This window comes from Eptatretus burgeri, chromosome 9, assembly GCF_056783735.1.
Source record: "Eptatretus burgeri isolate ZD-2024b chromosome 9, Ebu_testis_v1, whole genome shotgun sequence".
NCBI lineage: Eukaryota > Metazoa > Chordata > Myxini > Myxiniformes > Myxinidae > Eptatretus > Eptatretus burgeri.
In genome coordinates this window covers 48,846,941-48,861,537 of record NC_140969.1, presented here as the reverse complement: position 1 = coordinate 48,861,537, position 14,597 = coordinate 48,846,941, and positions in this window count along the sequence as shown.

The window sequence follows — 14,597 nt, the reverse complement described above, 5'->3', positions numbered from 1 at the left end:
AAACACAACATCAACCACACAACACCCCTTGAGGAGACCCTCACCAAAAGCACTCCGTACACATGCACACAATCACCAATTAATGCTCAAACTACCTAAAAGTCCTGTCAACATCCCTATACTCCTCTATCTCCATAACTTCCAGGTACCCATCTAATTCTAATTTAAACTTATCTACTTTTTCTGCTGCCACTATCTTTCCAGGGAGACCATTCCATGTATTAACTACTCTCTGAGTGAAAGTTCCCTGCCTTACTACCATCTTAACTCTCCTCTTCTTTACTCTCAAGCTATATGGCCCCTGGTCCTATCACTGTCTACTCTGTTGAATAATTCATCTGCACTTATTTTATCTCTAACTTTCATTATCTTAAACAGCTCAATCATATCTCCTCATAACCTCCTCCTTTCTCATGTATAAAGCCCTGTCTCCTTCAACCGCTCCTCATAGCTGAGTCTAGCGAGGCCCGGAATCAATCTAGTAGCCCTGAGCTGAACCCTCTCGATGGCATCTATGTCCTTCCTGAGTTGTGGTGACCAGAACTGCACACAATATTCTGGATGTGGCCCTCACTAAATTCCTGTACAATGTTAACACCACCTTTTTTGATTTATAAATGATCCCCCTCCGAATACAGCCTAAACCCCTATTTGCTCTCCCTATAGCTGCCTGGCACTGTGCTGCCTGCTTACGTCCTGTAACTATTCCACCCTCAGATCCTTCTCCTGTGTGACACGCTCCAAAATTACCCCTTGCATCCTGTAACCTCTATTTTCATTGTTCTTTCCCATCCCCAACACCTTAAGGCCCGGTCACACCTTGACGTTTTAGCCAACGTATGCCGATTTTTGAATTTTTTTTCTAAAACGCTGGCACACGTTGAATACGTTATGGGTAAGTTTTGATAACATTGAGAGCACGCTGAAAAACACTGCCATACGTCGTTGTACGCTGGCTTTAAACGTTGTGCTTTTCGGTTGTCCTCAATTTTTTTCATGCTTGAAATTTCACGACGTATGCCGGCGTATGACTCACACGTTCCGCTACGCTGGCCACAAGTTGTATGCACGGTCTGCGATCGTTGACAGACGTCAACACATGCTACTTGTAAGTTAATCATAAGTTGAGACACGCCGAGGTAATGTTTAGCGTACCCGAAACTTATTTCTAACCTATGATTAACGTGTTGTTGGCACGTTACGCGATCGTTGCCACACGTCGACAGACGTTACTTTTAAGTTACTCATAGGCTGAAAGACGTCGGTATAATGGATCGTCCTTGCGTCAGCGTCCACGGCCATGGCCAGGACACTTATTTGCAGCATTCTTCAAACTTTTCTTCGGCATGACGAGGATGTTCACACTTCGATGTCTAGCTTGGCTATGATTCCAATTGTCCATCGGCAGCGTCTATTTAAAATAGTCGAGTTTGAGCGTTTTAACACGTTCAGAAGAAACGCTTCAAATTTCAAAACCTCAGCGTCAAAAAACAAAGGCGAGTGACAGCAATTTAAATCGTTCATTGTAAACAATGAAAATAATTGAGTGGTACCGTTTAAAAGTCGTTGAGTGTAAAAAAAAATCCAATTGTTGAGCACAAGCGTCTACTTTCAATAGTGGAGATGCAGCCATTTAAATCGTTGAGTTTATCATTTAAATCGTTAAATCGTTAAACGCAAGGACGATCCATCATAACCCACACCCTCCCCCTCACACTCACCTACTACTGCCAACATGAACAAACTACTACTAATACTAATACTGATACTAATACTAATACTAATACTGATACTGATACTGTTACTGCTGACATGGACATCGACTCAAAAAGGACTCGAAAACAATGTTGGGTTCCCCTTTTATGAGCAGCATTTTTATATACCAATTCCCAAAACTGCTGGGAACACGTCTTTATATGGCAGTTGTAAGCTAGAAACACGTTCATTTATTTATTTTTGTCGACCGGAAGACGTCATTGGAATACGTCTACATACGTCGATGTGTGTTGGGACTACGTAAAGAATTGGTTCAAAGCACGTCAAACATAAGTTAGAAATAAGTTTCGCGTAAAAAAGACATTACCGCGACGTGTTTCGACTTATGAGTAGCTTATAAGTAGCGTTTGTGGACGTGTGTAAGTGTCCACATATCGTGTGTAAAACTTATCCCCATCGCATGCGGAACGTGTGTCATACGCCGAGTAGGTCGTAAAATTTTGAACATGTTTAAAATTTCTTGACGTACTCTACTTACTACGACGTATGATAGCGTACTTTAGCATTGTACTCACGTATACCAAACTTACTCATACCGTATTTGACGTGCCCCAACATTTTAGACACATTTTTCTTAGGTCGGCATACGCTGGCAAGATCGCCAAGGTGTGACCGCGATGTTGTCACTTCCATTTCTACGGCAGTTATGATTCGAATCGTTGTGCGTCAGCCTTTTAATAGGCTACGTCACGACATCGTCGGCGATGCGTGCAACGCGCTATGCCTAAGTTAGACTATCGTTGGGCATCGGTTGTGTAGGCCGACAACAGGTTCAGCATTCGTTGGTATAAGTTATCTATAACACAATGAAACGTTCTGTGTCCGTTACCAATGCGTTATACATAAGACCAAGTCGCTATGAATACGTCCGAATCTTTAAAAAAAAAACATCAAAAGTTCAACATAAGCCAGCGTTTTACATACATTTTAATACGTTGCCATCGCTGGCTAAAACGTCAAGGTGTGACCGGGCCTTTACACTTGCTCAGGTAAAATTCCATCTGCCAATCTTTTGCCCAATCTATGCAAGCATCAATACTTTCCTGAATCTGATCACCACCCCCACTGCTATCCACCTTACCTCTAAGCTTTGCTTAATCTGCAACTTTGGAAAGCTTACTCTTTACCCCATTATCCAAATCATTGATGTAAACAATAAATAGCAATGGTCTGAGAAAATCCATGGATGTTGTACCTACTCCCCAAGATTGAGGATTCTCATATCAAACAGCAATGATAATTTGAACAGGAACTTCTCAATCATGGTCTTCATGAACAGGCATACTGTATAATATTTTAGCATGGAATCTTCATTTCCTTCAGGTGGAAGTCCCAAAATTCAGAATCACAGCTCACCTCCACTCATTTATTCTTCTCTTTTCCCACCTGTGGAACCAACTTCTACATTCTCTTCATTCTCATTCTTCACTCCAGGTCTTCAAGACAGCTGCTCACCACTATCTCAGATCATCCCCCATCCAAAAACATGATCTTTCTACCCCGACTAACCCTCCCGAACCCACCTCTTTCCAAATTTCCAGTTTTTCCTTCCTGAAAGTCTGCTTCGGTATCCATCTTGTCAAATATTCATCAAATGGTCCTGTGTTGTGTATCTTGTATCCGTCTGCAAGTATGTCATGTGTATTCACCTCCACTACGAGCCTTAGATCCTGTTAAAAAAAAAACATTAAAGAAAGGAGTTTTGGTTGTGGAATGGAGTGCTAGTCACTCAGGAGTGATTTATGAGATCGGAATAAAAAAATATTCAGGTCAGGCCAGATCAGATCTGTGACTTGCTACAGGTATCATGTAAACCTGTACTAACCTGTTCCATGGTCGGGTTGTCGGCGACTAAACCGTCTCCCCCACCAGGTTTCCTGGTGAGGAGGGTGTTTGGATATGGACACCCAGCAGGATTAAAAACAAATCCTGTCAAAGGGCGAAGGAGCGCCTTGTGAGCCAACGGCCATCCATATCTAGTGCCCAACTATATCTGCGGACGTCCTCCTGCAGTTGGGTGACTTTTTATTAGGAGGTTGGTGGCAGGATTTCCACTCCGGCCACTGGAAAACACTTAATTCCACAAAACATTCTCGAAGCGTAAAAAAAATCTGAAAACCCACTCCGTGGGAGTACCTCCTGTGCAGCTTCCCTTCGCAGGGCAGCTCACCGGATGACGGGATTGGGGCAAAGCCCTCGGGACCCCCAATCTTTGATAGGAGGGAAATCACGGGGTAACATTCCCAGATCAGGTTACGGGAGAGTGTGTCGGAGTAGTGCTGAGGTGTCGTCCACCAAACTGCGGTCTTCTTGGGTTAACCTGAAGCGGTCCCTTCGGGTGGGTGCCTGGAATGTCCTATCCCGAAGAGAGGATGATCACCTGTCTCTGTTATCATCTGAGCTCAAGCGTTTGGACATCGGTATTGCAGCTCTCTCTGAGGTTCGGAGACTGGATTGCGGTGAGATAATGGTGGGTGGTTACACCTACTATTGGTCTGGTCGCTCTGATGGTTACAATGCCCAAGGAGTTGCTGTAGCTGTGTCCAATAAGCTGACTCCAATGATATGTGAGTTAACACCGGTCAATAAGCGTATTATGAGACTAAGGATTCGTCACTCCTTGGGTGTCATTTCCCTGGTCTCTGTGTATGCTCCGACTGAGGCGAGTGATCTCACCGTGAAGGACCCATTCTATGCCACACCCGAGTCTGTGGTTGATCAGTGCCCCGGGCGAGATACACTTCTAGTCTTAGGGGATTTCATTGCATCGACTGGAACAGATAGGGATGGTTATGAGACATGAGTTGGTCCCCATGGGTCTTCAACTGTGAACCTGAATAGCACTAAGTTCCTTGACTTTGCAAGAAGTCATGGACTTAGTGTGGCTGGTTCATGGTTTCAGCACCCACAAGCTCATCACTGGACTTGGTATTCCAACGCTGGTAGTGTGGCAAAGGAGATTGACAATGTGCTCATTGACGGTCGCTGGAGGATGATCCAGAACTGCAGGGTCTACCGGAGTGCTCAGTTCCTCAATATTGACCACCGGCTTGTTGTGGCAACTCCTAAGTTGTACCATAAATCCAAGAGAATGGTACCATCCCAGCCGAGGCTGGATGTTGGCAAGCTCAAGGATGAGAGGGTAGCTGAGGACTTTGCGAACAAGCTGAGTGGAGATTTGGGCGGTCTGGGTGCTTTGGGAGATCCTGAAGAGTTGTGGAGTACCTTGAAGACCACCATCCTTGATGTTGCCGGTGGATGTCTTGGAACTCACTGCTGGGCGAAGAAGAATTTTGTCTCTCAAGGGACACGGAATACCATTGACCAGAGTCACAAGGCCAGGCTGAATGGCAGAGCTGAGCTGTTCAGGGAGCTGAGGCGTAAAACTGTATTGTGCTCTAGGTGGACAAGGAGGCCTATGTACGAGGAATCTGTGAGGGGGTAGAGCATCACCTGTGGACAGGTGATTCTCATCCCGCTTACAGGGAAATTCACACATTGTGTTCATCCAAGCCCATCCCTCGGTGTACTGCAGTTAGAGCAGTGAGTGGTACAACCTTGACAGAAGAATCCGAAGTGGTGGCCCGCTGGGCCAGTTGCTTTGAGCAGCTGTACCAGGCTGATCCACTAGCTGTCGAGTTGGACGTCAGCGGTGTTACAATCACTGTTGCTGACACTCCAATCAACTGTGGTCCACCTTCGTTTGTGGATACACAGGCTGCGGTGAACTGGTTGAAATGGTGTAAAGCTCCAGGGATAAAATAAAGCTCTATGTTGATCTCTGTAAAGCGTTTGATTCAGTGAATCGGGATGCCCTCTGGAGGATTCTTGGTCTTCGTGGGGTGCCGCCAAAAAACTGATCGATCTGATGTCTGAACTCTACTCTGGGACTGAGAGTGCTGTGAAGTGTGGTGGTACCATCTCTGACTTATTTCCAGTTGTTACTGGAGTTCATCAGGGGTGTTTACTGGCCCCACACTTTTCAGCACTTGTACGGACTGGATTCTGGGGAGGATGTCGGAGAGATCAAGCTGCGGTGCATCGTTTTGGAATGTCAAGATCTCTGACCTTGATTTCGCAGATGACGCAGTCAACTTTGCGGAGACTTTAGCTATCCTTTTGGGGGCCCTCGAGGTGCTGAATGAGGAGTCCGAGCCGCTGGGATTTCGGGTTTCCTTGGTCAAAACTAAGATCCAGGCTTTCAATGACATCTTGGATGCTGCTGTCCTGTCTGTACCTGTTTGTGGTGAGGATGTTGAGGTCGTGGAGAGATTAACTTACCTTGGCAGTGATATTTATGTCTCTGCTGGCTGTGAGTCAGTGGTTAACAGATGTCTGAGTCGGCCTGGGGAGTCATGGATTCACTGGATCATGGGGTGTGGCGCTGCCGGGACCTGTGCGGGATGACGAAAGTCCGAGTCTTCAGGTCCTTGGTGCTTCCAGTCTTGCTCTATGGATGTGAGACTTGGACTCTGACCAAGGATCTGAGACGGAGACTTAATTCCTTTGTTACAGGTCTCTTCGGAGAATCCTTGGCAATTGCTGGTCGGACTTTGTGAAAAACGAGCGGTTGCTGAGAGAGACTCAAATGAGATTTGTTTCCTGCATAGTCCTTGAGCGTCAGCTGCGGCTGTATGGACATGTGGCTCGTTTTCTTGACGCTGATCCTGCTCACCAGATTCTCTCAGCAAGGGAGTCTCGTGAGTGGAGGAGGCCAATGGGCCGACCACGTGCCTCATGGTTACTGCAGGTTGACCATCATCTCAAGGAGATAGGGATGGGCCTGGCATCTGCCTGGGGGATGGCCAGACGGAGGCCCCTGGAGTACCGGCGGAAGGTGGACGCAGCGACGCGCTGCTCTGGCACATGCTCCCATACCTGACCTGAATAAAAAATATCAATATTTTGCTGCATCTCAACTGTTGTCCATTACGCATGTGGCTCGTTTTCTTGACGCTGATCCTGCTCACCAGATTCTCTCAGCAAGGGAGTCTCGTGAGTGGAGGAGGCCAATGGGCCGACCACGTGCCTCATGGTTACTGCAGGTTGACCATCATCTCAAGGAGATAGGGATGGGCCTGGCATCTGCCTGGGGGATGGCCAGACGGAGGCCCCTGGAGTACCGGCGGAAGGTGGACGCAGCGACGCGCTGCTCTGGCACATGCTCCCATACCTGACCTGAATAAAAAATATCAATATTTTGCTGCATCTCAACTGTTGTCCATTACGCATGTAAAAGCGGGACACATAACGTCGAATCACCCAAACCGGAACAGTTGGACAGTATGGTAATAATGGGTCGCCCAGTCAAGTGGCATATGCACACATGTTGGCACACTTTAATGCACTTTGTGCAACAAACGTGAAAATGTTTTGAAAATGAGAGGCAATCCTTTTTGTAAATTTACGATGCCTTTTGAAACGTAATAGCATCCGAAATCTGTGTCAGTTTTACATTTCCTCATAAACCACTGGTCGCACAAAGTTGAAAATTGTCCCATATTCATCACCAAGGAACAAAAGTATTTTGGAAGCAGGGCCCCCCCCCCAAAAAAAAAATTGATTTGGAGAAAAACGTTTTCATTATTCACATCGATAAATGCCCAGACAAAGCAAGTGTGAACTATGCTTCCCTTGGCCGTACCTTTCGAGCATTCCAATCACATTTCACAAATGTAAACAATTATTCACAGAAATACCGAAATACTACTTGGCTTCACAACTCGCTGATCAATCAATGTGGAGCTGCCAATCCACTTGGACTATAAATCAGTGACTTCAGTGGAGGAGGCCATTCGGCCCAACAGGCCTACCCTATCATTACCAACCTCAGGTTGTTTATCCATGTTCTATCTTTATTAACTGCTGAGCATTCATGTCAATATGAAGGAAGCAGCACCTACCATCTGGGACAAGTCCATCTGGGACAAGTCCATCTGATGCAAGTTGGCTGGAGTTCGAACCGCTGACCTCTCACACTCAAGGTGGACACATACTTTTACACCACGAATCTGACTTGTTTTCGTTTACCAAGCTGCGAGCTCGTGCTTGTCAAACCAGGTGTTCCTTGTAAATGTTTTTTTTTTGTATACCTTGTCGAGGCTCGTATGGGAGCTAATACACAACGCACATCAAGGGGGCATGAGACAAAAGGGGAGGGAGTGGGAAGGACAAAACAGTGGGGAACAGAGACATTAGGAGATCTGTGGAAGGGAGAGGGATGGGACGGGGAACATGGGGAAGAGAAGATGGACATTACAGGGACTTTCAGGAAGGAAAGCAGGGGAATTGAAGGAAGTGGGATTAGGTGGATTATCGGGGGTAGAAAAGATCGAGGATTTGGATGGGGGAAGATAAGAGGTGGTGGTGAACAGCTGTTTTGAAAGCCTGGAGGAAAGAATGGGAAAGAATATAGTGAGGGAGTTTATTCCAAAGTCGAGAAAAAAGAGGCATCAAAGAGTGAAGATGAGCAGTGATTCGTGATTTTGGTAGTTTTACCAGAAGGGGGTTGTTGGCGGACCTTGAGCGCCCTGTGGAAGTGTGGTGGGGACAAATCGCAGAGAGAGCAGGGGGTCGAGGCTGGAGAGGAGACGGTAGAAGACAGAAAGACCACCGACCAACCTGCGGTGATTGAGTGAGAGGCCCAAAGACTCAGCTTCATTTCGGGAGATGCCGATGATCCGAAATGCCCTGGTTTCGACAGCGTGAAGCTGAGAAAGGTGGGAGGCAGGAGCACCAGCCCAGAGGGGAGAGCAGTACTCCATCAGGCTGTGGACAAAAGCTTTGTAAGTGGCCAGGAGCTCAGGTGGGCCGAGGAAGGACTTTGCACGACGGAGGATTTCCAGTCGGCGACTGGCTTTGAAGGCGAGGTTTGAAATGTGGCTTTCCCAGGAAAGGTCATGGCAGATAGTGAGACCCAGAAGCTTGAAAGAAAAGACTTCTTCAAGAGGATTGTTGAGAAAGTGGATGGGGGGGTTTTCTAAGCGGTCCTTTCAAAGAGACAGAGTGAGAGTGTGAGATTTGTCTGGATTGAAAGACATGTTCCACGTGTTGGACCAGTTTGTGATTTTATCAAGATCAGCAGTGAGCGAAGAAGCTGCTGCTTGCCGGTCTGAGGGATGACAGATGGTACGGCAGAGGGTGGAGTCATCAGCAAAGAGATATAGAGGATTTTCCAGAGAGTCCGAGAGATCATTGATGAAAACCAGAAAAAGAACAGGGCCCAGAACGCTACCTTGAGGAACTCCAGCCTGGACAGGAAGAGGGGATGAAAGAACTCCATTTAGGGCCACACGTTGACTGCGACAGGAGAGGAAGTCTGCGAGCCATGAGTGGAGATGGCCTTGAATACCATGGGAAGAGAGTTTGGTGAGTAGGGAAGGGTGCCAGACTGTGTCAAAAGCACGTGATATGTCCAGGAATACGGCTCGGATTTTCTGTCTGGAAGTGAGGGCTTCCATCCATTGATGGGAGAGCAGAAGCAGCATATCCAGGGTAGAGTGACCTGGTCTGAAACCAAATTGATGATCGGAAATCAAGCCATTGGAGAAGAGGAAGGATTTAATGTCTGAAGCGATGATGGATTCCATAACCTTGCTGATGATTGGGAGAAGGCTGATTGGTCTGTAGTTGCAGGGATCTGTTTTTGCACCTTTTTGTGCAGGGCAGTGATATTTGCAGATTTCCAAGCAGATGGCAGATGACCTTGAGCAAATGAGAGGGTGAGTAGAACAGAGAGAGGGTGAGCAAGAACAGAAGAGCAGGTTTTTAGGACACGTGGGCTGATGCCGTCTGGACCGGTTGCAGTCCGTTATCGAGTTTTGAATGGAGTTATCATGGTAGCAAGTGCTTATCTGCCACTAGGGTTTTTGTAGTCGTAGTATCGCATGTTCGAAGGATGTCGGCCGCAGAAACACACGATGAGTTGTGTTCATCCAGAAGCCTTCAGCATTTATTGGTAATCCAAATCTCCGAAAAGCTCCCAAAGGATCCGAGTAAGACTGCAGATGGCTCCCAAAAACTCCATTAAACCACATCAAACAAAACAGTTTACAAAAAGCATTCTATGGCGTCGATACAAGGCATGCAATGCGGTTACATGAGAACATTCAACAAAACAAGCATTACATACAACAAACTTGTCTCAAGGGAAAGCGCTTGTACGCAAAACAGGGCTTCACTCACCGAACAGGCCTCTCCAAGCCGATAGCCTCATGGTTCGATCTTAACATCGCAACAGTGTCACTTCGCAATGGAAGATAAGCTTCACAGCATGATGTACACTTTGCAGGGTGCTGTAAGCTTCGCAGAGTCCCTGAGCTTTAAGCTTCATAGGGCGCCATGAGCTTTGGACCGAGCCAGTCCCAGCAAGAAAGGGTCCACAATGAACAACCGCCCAACTCGCGATGCCTAACTCACGACATCCGATCAGAGTGTTTCAACTAAAAAGGCCTGTGGCTGAAAGGCTGATGACTCCTCACTCATTTACAAATGTCATAACTGGCATTACAGGAGTGCTTGCTCGAGTTCTTAAGCCACATGGCGAGCTTGTAACAGCCATGAAGGAGCACCGTGAACCCACACCCTCAATCATTGTGAGTCAATTCAATTTTTAAATGGGTTGCCAGACCCAGACAGTCCATTACAGCATTGATAGCTCGCTTGAAACAACTTGCTCAGCATTACTATTTTGGTGCGACATTGGCCGACATGTTAAGGGACTTTCTCATCATGGGAATTTAAAAAGGTCGAATTTGACAGCACCCACCTGCCGAACGGATGCTGACATTTGCCATTGCCAAGGACATTGCAATCACAATTGAGTGTGCAGAAACAAACGTCACTGATATTGCTCGCTCCATCACTTGCCAGCCTGGATCTGACCTATCATTGGTCAACCGGGTGGAACAACATCCGACCACAAAATTTAATGCCAGAACGACTGCCACACCAGAACAGGTCATATTGCCTCGGCATGCTCGACTCAAAAACAGAGGACAATGAGAAGTGAATACAAAACTCGACTCGGAGTACAAACAGAAAGACATGACTGATGGAGACAGTCCGAACGGCCCCAATGTTCAGTTGTATGACCTTTTCCACACGAAGTTTGGGAGACAGTCTGATCCTCTTCTGCATATGGTAGAGATAGACGGACACAACATGGAAATGGAGGTCGACATGGGTGCTGCCATCTCACTCACGAGTGAAGCAGCTTTTCGGAACTTGTGGGAATGCTGAACAACTGAGCCTCTGTAAGTCCCCAATCCAACTCACTGAGTATACTGGCCAGTCAATGCAAGCCCGCTGGTCATGTGACATAACAGTAACCTATGGCGACAACACGCACCAATTACAGCTCTTGGTTGTCCCCAGAGATGGACCCGCACGACTCGGGCGAAACTGGCTGGATGTTATGAAACTCAACTGGGAACACATCCACTGACAACACGCTTCCAGGACACCGAACATACCAGAGCACCCACTTGCGAGACACCCGGACATCTTCAGGGATGAACTCCGGACATTGAAAGGCTTCACTGTCAAACTAAACATTGAGTAAGGTGTAAAGCAATGTTCTGCGAAGCATGCCCAGTTCCTCTTGCATTGCAAGAAAAGGTTGATGCAGAATTAGCCAGACAGGAAAAGCTATGCATCATCGAGTCAGTTGAGTACTCAAACTTGGCTGCTCCAGTAGTTACTGTTGTGAAGGCAGACAAATCAATATGCCTATTCAGGGATTACAAAATGTCGATCAAGAAATGTTCCGCTTCGGACAAATATCTCATATCAAGGATCAATGACTTGTATGCAAAGCTGAGTGGAGGACAGTCCTCAACCAAGTTCGACATGAGATCGGCCGACCTACAAGTCCTTCTGGATAAGGAATCCAAAGAATATGTCACCATCAACGCGCATCGGGGGCTCTCAAAATACAACCGCCTGAGTTTCGGTATCAAATCGGCTTCAGAAATCTACCAGATTTGCACAGATAGCCTATTCGTCGCTGAAACTAATGCTCTCATTTACCAAGATGACTCCTTGTCACTGGGCACTCAGAGCACCATCATCTTGCCAACTTCGAATGTGTGCTATGCATTATTTTCAATTCTGGACTACACCTTCGGAGAGACAAGTGCGAGTTTATGGTTCCGTCTGACATATTTGAGCCACCTTATTGACGCTGAAGGCTTGCATCCTACTGAAGAGAAGACCAGAGCAATCACAGATGTGCCTGCTCCTACCAACATCTCTGTACTCGAGGCTTACATTGACATTGCTGCATTACGACAGCAGGTACATCCCAAACATTGCTACCCTTCTTGGACCACTGTATTTCCTGTTAAAAAAGGGTGTCAACTGGAAATGGGATATTCTGGAGCCATCAGCCTTTCAGAAGTCAAAATACATACTGCAGTCTCAAAATGTGCTCGTTCACTACGACCCAAACAAAGACATGGTCGTATCATATGATGCGAGCCAGTACGGGGTTAGTGCTGTTACGTCGCACGTCATGCCGGATCACACTGAGAGACCAATCACATTTGCATCTCGTACACTGTCTCCTGGAGAAAAAGAACAGTCAGCTGGACAAAGGATTTGGCATTGTTTTTGGGATGAAGAAATTTCACCAGTACGTCTTCGGTCAGCATTTCACAATTTACACGGACCACAAACCACTGATTCGTTTGTTTGGTCCAATAAAATCTACCTCGGAGGTCTTACAACCTCGGATCATATGCTGGTCACTTTCACTCTCGGCTTAGGATTACAACTTTATGTATAGACCTGGTTCCACAATTTCAAATGCAGATGCCATGAGTCGTCTACCACTTCCGGACACAGAGTTCGACCCTCCTGCACCAAGCAGCGTGATAAATCTGATGGATTTAAAAAAATGACAACCCAATTGATGCTAACCAGATATGGACGTACACCAGGTGTGACCCACTTCTTTCAGAGGTCATTTGTGCTCCTGAGCATGGGTGGGGTCTTCTATGCGATGCTGACTCCAAATTGTGTTCGTAAAAGACCAAGCAAAATGAACTAAGTGTTGGGAATGGCTGTTTGCTGTGGGCATGCCGGGTCATCATTCCCCCTCAACATGTGTGCAAAGGTTTTAGATCAGCTTCACGATTGTCATCCAGGCATTGTAAGGATGAAATCACCAGCACGGAATTACATCTGGTGGCCTCACCTAGATTACAACATTAAACAGCGTGTGAAACACTGCTATCGATGCAAGAGCAACTGAAACGTCCCTGCTAAGGCAACAGTCCACCATTGGGAACGGCCCACTGAGCCATGGCAGAGGATTCAGCTGGACTATCTATGTTGGACCCATTGAAGAACGTATGATCCTTGTTGTTACAGACGCTCACAGTAAATGCATCGATGCTCATGTAATACATGCAGCAACCTCACACGCAACAATCCAGAGGCTTCGCCGGTATTTTGCCACTCACGGTTTTCCACGCATGATCGTTCGTGACATTGGAACCTGTTTGTGAGAAACTTGGGTCGTGGACAGACTTGGTTACCAGGGAGGGTTCACAAAAACGAGGGACCATTGTCCTACATGATCAAACTTGAGGGCAGTTGGGTCATCCACAGACACATTGATCATGTCAGTATCGGTCTTGTAATCCTGTCATCTTCACAAACGATGTCTTGCCACTCCCTGAACCTGTGAACAGTGACAACGTTGCTGAAAATTGTACTGCACCACTCCCTGAGACAGTCTTCAATAACTCCCTGAGGCACACTCCGATGTTGCAACACCACCAGTGGAGCCACCTGTTGGCTAGGCACCCCGACGATCATCGAGAGTTTGAAAGGCACCGAACCTCCTTGATTTGTACCTGATACCCATATATTCATGATCCTTGTATTCTTCACTACTCTTGGATTCTTCATTAATGCATTTACACACCTAATGGAGGTGGGGATGGAGGGGAGAGATGTGTATTGGATCAAGCAGAAGTCAGAGGGACCCCAAGGAAGACCCTAGACGCTCACACAGTGGAGATGGGCCTGCTGCACGGATTCTTTGGTTTTGAGTATTGTGATTGGTGAGCACAATAAAGGACGGACAGTGCACTCGAACTGCTTTGTCCATTTGATACTTTACACGAGCACTCCACAAGAAACATGGAAACTGAACACACCCCTGGTTCTGGTTTGGTGGTAACTGTGTTCCTTTTCGAGTGAAGGGAATGATATTTACATCTCTCCATTCTTGAGATACCTCTCCTTCTTCCAAAGACTGTAGCAAGATCGTTTGTAGAAGGATAGCAATCTCATCCTTCACCTCCTTGGGTAATTTTGAATGCAGATCACCTTGCCCACAAGCCTTGCTGTCATTCAGTTTATTCAGCCTTGTTACAACATCAACTGCACATAGGACAATGTCGGCGAGTTGCGATTCAACATCTGGCACGTTCTGCGTGTCCTCTGCTGAAAACACACTTTTAAAGTATCTATTAGTCCATAAAGCCGCTCAACTTGTAGGAAAGGAAATGGCTTTCTATTTTGCATTGTGGGAGTTAACAATGCGTGAAGAATTCTTCCCACCTATTTTGGTCTGCTTGGTCACAAAGTCAATTTTATGATATCAGACATTTTGTAAAACAGTACATATCTGTTTGGAACTTCTGCTGTATTCCATGTCGATTCAATTACCTCTCCATTTTAATCAGCTACTTGTCTTACTGTTGATCAGGTTTTGGAATTCAATCTGACGTATCTTCCAGAAACACATGGAATCCTTTTTTTTTACATTCTCAGACAGCTGCGCTTTCTTTCAAAGTCTTTCTTGAAGT